This window comes from Colias eurytheme, chromosome 8 (genome assembly GCF_061535395.1).
Source record: "Colias eurytheme isolate Ceu_HAF_F1 chromosome 8, ilColEury1 Martin Lab GWU primary, whole genome shotgun sequence".
NCBI lineage: Eukaryota > Metazoa > Arthropoda > Insecta > Lepidoptera > Pieridae > Colias > Colias eurytheme.
In genome coordinates this window covers 3,660,901-3,668,061 of record NC_142987.1, presented here as the reverse complement: position 1 = coordinate 3,668,061, position 7,161 = coordinate 3,660,901, and positions in this window count along the sequence as shown.

Sequence of the window (7,161 nt, the reverse complement as noted above, 5' to 3'; positions counted from 1 at the left end):
CAGTTCTTTGTTAGGTTCTTGCTTACATATTTTAAAACTAGGTCATAATTTATATCAAACTAGCTTTCCGCCCGCGGCTTCGCCCGCATTTTCAGAGAAAACCCCGCATAGTTCCCTTTCCCGTGGGATTTCCGGGATAAAACCTATCCTATCTCTCAAGTTGGATCGAACTGCACATGGTGTGCGAATTTTATTATAATCGGTTAAGTGGTTTAGGAGTCCATTGAGGACAAACATTGTGACACGAGATTTATATATATTAAGATATATATAAAATAATATTGCCGGTATTTTTTATCACTCGGGCTTTTCTTTATTCAATTTTGATTATTATATAACATTATATTTCTCGTTTTATTACACAATGCAATAATATATAACTATAATATGATAATCTAGTTATCGCTCCGTGATGATATTTTTATCAAAATACTCTTGTCACATTTTATTACATAACTATCTCCGTGTCATACATTTAGTACCACGAATAAATCTAATAGTCCTCTAAACCTGAGTACGATCATTCAAATTTTATATGACGACTGTATAACTTTTATAAGCTTTCACAAGCTCATAAATCACGCTGTAACATAAGAGACAGTAAAACATGATACACGACAGTGATAACAACATAAAACGTTCAAATTAACATTCACAGGTGTTTACAATCATCAAAGGAAGACAAGATAATACACGCTGCTTAAGTTTGGCTTAGGCTTAATATATCTACATTAAATAGAGATATCTTTTTAACTTTATTAATAATCTATAATATTATGATGATGATGATGCTGAAATGACTATATCAACGAATATAAATTTAAAAATTACTTTTAACATTATTTGCTCAATGTTATTTAAGTGGCTAGGCTATATTTTATTTTCGCCTCAAGGCCCTAGATAATTTCATGTGTTTAATAACTAGTTTTCTATGTAGAAGGGCGACTGAATTATCGAATTTATGTAACAATGAGATACTACCATTTCCAATAAGCAGGTTTCTATAGAGACGGGACAACGAAAAACCCTCTCTCTTAAATCAAATTGTACCTAATGTTAGTAATTTGTTAATAGAATGGAATTCATTCTAAAATACAGTATTACTTTACTCTATGCTAAAATATTTATCTAAATATTACACGAGATAAACGTACGTAGGCATATTTGAACATGCATTTAATATGGAAATAATTTATTCATGTAGAGCTTTTTACGAAAATACTGTTTACTGTGTTATATTCAGCATTCTATTGGTACATGGTATTGGTACATTCGTAATTTTATTTTAATCTGTATTATTGGGATACCGTGAATTATACGTTTTACATATTATAACTTATTCTCACATTCAGAAATTTGAACCCTTAGAAGAATAATTATTAAAACTGGAGACTTTATTGCAGTTAACTTAACGATATTGATTTTATCTTAAATCCAACTTCTCAAAAGACGTAGAATGTTTGTATTGTAACATTGTACCTTCAAATAAACTTATTTTTCTTCGTTTGTATTCATTTCTGTATCGTACGAGTCATGTATAGTTTAATCACTGTTTAACATATTATGTGGCAGCGACATCAAACGGATGAAACAATTTGTATGTAGTTACTTGAATAAATAGTTTTGTTTGAAGTAATTCTTGTCTATGATAAGTTTCCCTTACTATTATTGATATACTGCTTAACTGTAATTTTGTTCTTCACAGGGAATATTCTGGTTAAGCTAGAGATTTTTATATAATTTTGAATTTTCAGCGTGTTCATATCTCTACTTATATTAAACTTTACGTTCAAAATGTAATAAAGCACCTCCACAAAATTCTTAAAAAGTGCAAACAATTTGTACACTCTACTTAAAACAATTTGCATACTAAAAGTCCATAGCATTAATCTTCCCGGAACAAAGTAGCAAACACTGACCACTGAGTTGCCCAAAATTTATAGTTTAAACTTAAAGCGAATGTTAATGACTGCGAGTTTCAGTGATATAGTAAGGAGGTGAGAGCGATTAATAGAATCTAGATGCAAGACCACATCGTACCTGGAACATTCTCGAACGGTTTTGGTAATCTATACTTATAATATTATAAAGCTGAAGAGTGTTTGTTTGAACGCGCTAATCTCATGAACTACTGGTCCGATTTGAGAAATTCTTTCGGTATTGGATAGCCCATTTATCGAGGAAGGCTATAGGTACCTAATAAGTAGTATTGCAATGCTTTTGAATACGAAGTTTTGATTGGTTTAAAGACTTAATAATTTGGATTTATCTCTTGCGCTATATTGGAGTTATAGTCGTAAGAATAAGTGCTTATGTAGACTTCAATGTATAAGATATGTAAGATATAACTGCAATCTTATGGTGTATTTGTTTATCATGTTATTATTATTTTAATTATGTACTCTATACCCTGTAACCACTCATACTTCTTTAATTTAAACTTTTTTAACTAGCAACGTCACAGCTACAATAGCAAATTAAATTGAATCAAGACTTTACTTTTACAAATATATAATGCAAAAAGTGGACAATTATAATATTAAATGGAAGCAATATTTTATTTTAATATAGTTATATAATGTAAAAATAGCTTGACCTACATAATATAATGTTTACCATAACAACATGGAAAGTATTAAATTTCAGGAATTTTGATGGTGTTGTTTTAGGTTATGGATATAGGATAATAGTACATTAAGTGGTTTATATAAATTTTCCTGTATTATATTATTATCTATCATATAAAGATTATTGCCCATATTGCATATCGCTTTTTTTGGCTACAATATAAATTTTATTGTATACATAGTTACAGATAAGTTATTAAGCTCTAAAAAGCATTCCAATGACGTACTTACTGATAATATGCAAGGTAAATATGCTTTGGTTTGATTTCTTCTATGTAAGGTTTTCCTCGTGTATTTTGTGTTACCTTTACAAACTTTTTTAGTTACCTTTTAAAACTATTATATTTCCATTGCAATAACTTACGTGCAAAAGTTGATTTGCCATTTCAGGAATAAGTAACTAATAATAAAACCAATTAAATAAGTGATAAGGCCGCCAAATACACTAAACTGCTCCTTGCTTTTATTTTTGTATGTTCTAGTATGTAAGTCTGTTTAGTTGTATTAAAGAGTAAAATAAATAAATAAATAAATAAATAAAATTTACATTATAATACTAGTTCAAGGAAAAAGCTATTTATGCCATAAAATCGCTCCGATGCCACGTAAAAGAAAGTCAAACATACTAATACAATTTCTTATTTATAATATTAATAAGTTGAAAATTCGTTAATACGATTAAAGTATTATACCATGTTTTTATTTAAATTACACTGCTAATTATAAAAAAAAACCAATACCACGCTATGATACCATTTTCAAAGCACATTTTTTACATCGTTAAAAATGATACAGACATCTCTAAGTATGCACGCATTAAAATATTCCGTCAATCAACGCAGCGTATTTTATTACGATGTGGCTTCGCTCCGTCTCTCTTAATTATTTTCTCCCATTTTGTCAAAGACAAAAAATATCTCCAACGCGTCTAAGCATCAGATTTTGTTATAAATTTAGCCACCCCCGATGTTCGGCGTCTCTCTATAATTAACGCCTGTCTTTTTTCATAGGGTATGCACATTTTTAGGATAAAGAACCCTATTAATCAGTCTTTCGACATTCCTTGCGTTTTATATATATATATTAAAGGACGACGAATGTCAACATCTACTTGAAATTCACAGACACACATTTAAATTCATTTAGTTTTTCTAAGTTTAAAGAGAGAAGATTGTTGATTTTTTTGGCAGCGAGGTTTTTTAATAAAAATATTTGCTCGGTCTGCATCTGGTAATGAATGAAGTTGATATTTTTTCTATTATATACCCAAGCTATTTTTTAAATTAATTTATTTATTTTATTTTATCTGAATAAATAGATATAAACATGATAGAGCGAAATCTAAATCTCTATGTTTGATAACTCACGTTAAACGGTCATTTCATTATTTCATTTCATTTCATATTCTTCCCCTAACTTCCCTTAATCCAGTATTTACATTTTCTTTTTAAATAACTCTTAATGATTCCAAGATTTCAGACGCAAAACATTTTCTACAAACAACAAATTGAAAGCTAACAATCCAATAAATACATTAAAACTTCCAAATCCTATTAGGTTAATCAAATTACCCATTAGATAATTTTAACAAAACACAATAAAAGCCGAAGCGAGCTAATAATTCAAAGCCGGGAAGCTTAGGAACACCTGGTGGTAATAACAGTCGCTAGATGTCGCTTTACCCACCTCCGATTATTGGTTGCGGTGAAATATCGTTCATACTTTCCTAGCCGGTCTGCTTTGGAAATATTATGTTTTGCGACTTGGCAGCTATTGTTTGTGTGTAAATTTTATAAAAGACTCCGTTATTATGTTAAGAATATTAATGTTAGAAAGGACTATGTTTTTATTTCCGATAAACTTTTATAAACGATGAAAAAAAAATGTATATTGTCTGCAACCAAAATTTTGTAATTTCTACAGGTCATGCTAAATACGAAATTTCTAACAATAACAGATTTACTGTAATATCACCCGTGCGAATTCACACATAGACCAATAAAATGAGTCCGCTCTTTCGTGCGCTTCATTTATGATGCGAGTGGTTCGTACCATTGCTGCTTTGGCAAGGACGTTGGTTCGTGCTGTGGGCACTATCAACAGTGGTGAGTGGTGCCGTCTCCACGCGAATCTGGTGGGAACTCAGAAACTCACACACTCAATTAACACATTAAAAATATAAATATTAGAAGATAGATAGCAATTAAATGTCATATTAATTATTTAACAATTCATTAAATATTGGATAAAATTAAACATTGTATTTTTCAACAAAAATATCTGAAAAACCAACCAACCAAGACTTGATCTCCGAAAATAATTCCCGGCAAATTATTTAAAATTCAGATAATTACTTTAACCGCTAGGGAAATACAAGCAACAGGTAAATTAAAAATAAACGCTGTAACTGTATATTCGAGTAATTGAAATCACGAGAGTTTTCAACATTTTTCCTATAAAAAACTTTTTAACATGATTACGACCACGCAAAAAGTTTTTGATAAATAGGTGATAGATGATGATAAATTGTTATCCTAAATCAGACTAAAGTCTGACTTTTTTTGGCAAATAAAATGTTCACATTTAATAAACGTAGAGAGAGAAATGTTCAACAAAGAGACAAGAGTAAATAAATAAATAAATATTTCAGGACAATTTTCACAACGGCACAATCTGATCCCATACTAAACTTTCGCTTGTGTTATGGAAACCAGATGGCTGATAAACATACATTTATAATTTTAAATAAATACTTATATAGTTAATTAACACCCAGACACATAGCAAACATCTATTTTCATCGCACAAATATTTGCCCTGGGTGGGAGTCTAACCCATAAAAAGTAAATTATAGCAATAGGTATAAGTTACTTACCAAAAGTTTATGTTACAAATATAGCATAAATTGTAAATGAAATAAATTCTATTGATTTTGGAGTAGAATAGGTATTCGTAGACAGACTAGGAAATTAGGCCAACGGCATCATTCTCATCGTACTTGTCTTGATGCCTACCATTTAAACGTAATGGAGAGAGCATTTGTTTCCTACGAAGGGTGTATTTGTAATGAAAACATTACAACTTATATTAACATGGCAGCTATCCATAAGATTAAAACAATACATATGCAAGTAGATTAAAAATGCCCTATTTTGAGTATATAATATTGAGCTTTAGGAGTAAGTGCAGAGTCCTTGAAAACACGTAAATCTTTAATAATAATTATTATATTACTTCAAGTCAATTTTTATAAAACATCATGTACTTACTTGTAAATTATTTAATTATAATCTAAAAACCTTTCCTCCATCGAAATTAAATGACGTATTTAACAATTGTCACGCAGCTACGTCACTCGAGGATCTTGGTTTCATTAGCATTATTACAAAGCAAGACGATAAATTGGAATCCGCGTACTCAACTTGATTAAAGTCCAATAGTAATCAAATTTTTTCTTCCATAAAATTCTTTTGGAGACTTATAGCTGCCACACCTCGTGAATCCCTCAATATTGCTTATTGAATGGGGATCATTATTCGCCCTCTGTTTTTGGTCAGATATTATTTCCGGCCATGCCACCGTGAATTATTATTTTATCGCGCTAATAAAATTAATAGCTGCCTCCGCCGCATTAGAGAAGAATTGATGGTATCTGTATCTCGTTTTCTTCCGAGTTTACGGCGTTTCTTATAATTTATATACAATTCTAAATAACAGTTGAGGGGATGCGTTAGTTTGCAAACTTTGTTCAGACAGTCCCTTTGTGAATAAAATATGAATTGAATATTTTATTTAGAGCAGAAAGCGGAATGGGTTCGTCATTATGGATACAACTTGATACCGTTTTTTATATTGTTTTAAGGAAGATTGACTTTCTAATATGTTAAGAAACAAGACAAGAAATAAGATTTAAAAAGTAATAATCCTTAGACCTTTTCACGTTTACGTCTCTCAAGTGCAGTACGTTTTCCTCGTGTGGTTATGGAACAAATGCATGTAATCTATTGTCGTGATCGATTTTCATACTAATGCATTTCAATCGATCTTTACAGGCAGATTTTATCAGGACTCAATGGAAGACCTATTTGTAACCTAGAACCCTTATATTTCTTGAGAAGTGATAAACGTAGCAGAAATATTCTGAAATATAAATAAAAATAATATCTATTATAAAATATCGACTGATACTTAGTAGTATTGGCTATCAAATTACTATACCCAATTATCGTAGTAGCAATGATCAAACTAAATGACTGCTTATAAAAAACCTTAAGACTTATAGGCACTATTACCATGAACAAGCAGTGCCTCGCGGTTTTACCCGCGTGGCTCTGCTCCTGTTGGTCTTAACTCCGGTTCTAACACTGAAAGAATTTTTCAAATCGGACCAGTATTTCCTGAGATTAGCGCGTTCAAACAAACAAACAAACTCTACAGCTTTATAATATTAGTATAGATTAAATTTATTTATTTTTGAGTAAAGTTCAAAAGTTGTTACTTCTATCAGTAACTAAATCAGACGATGCTCTGTATA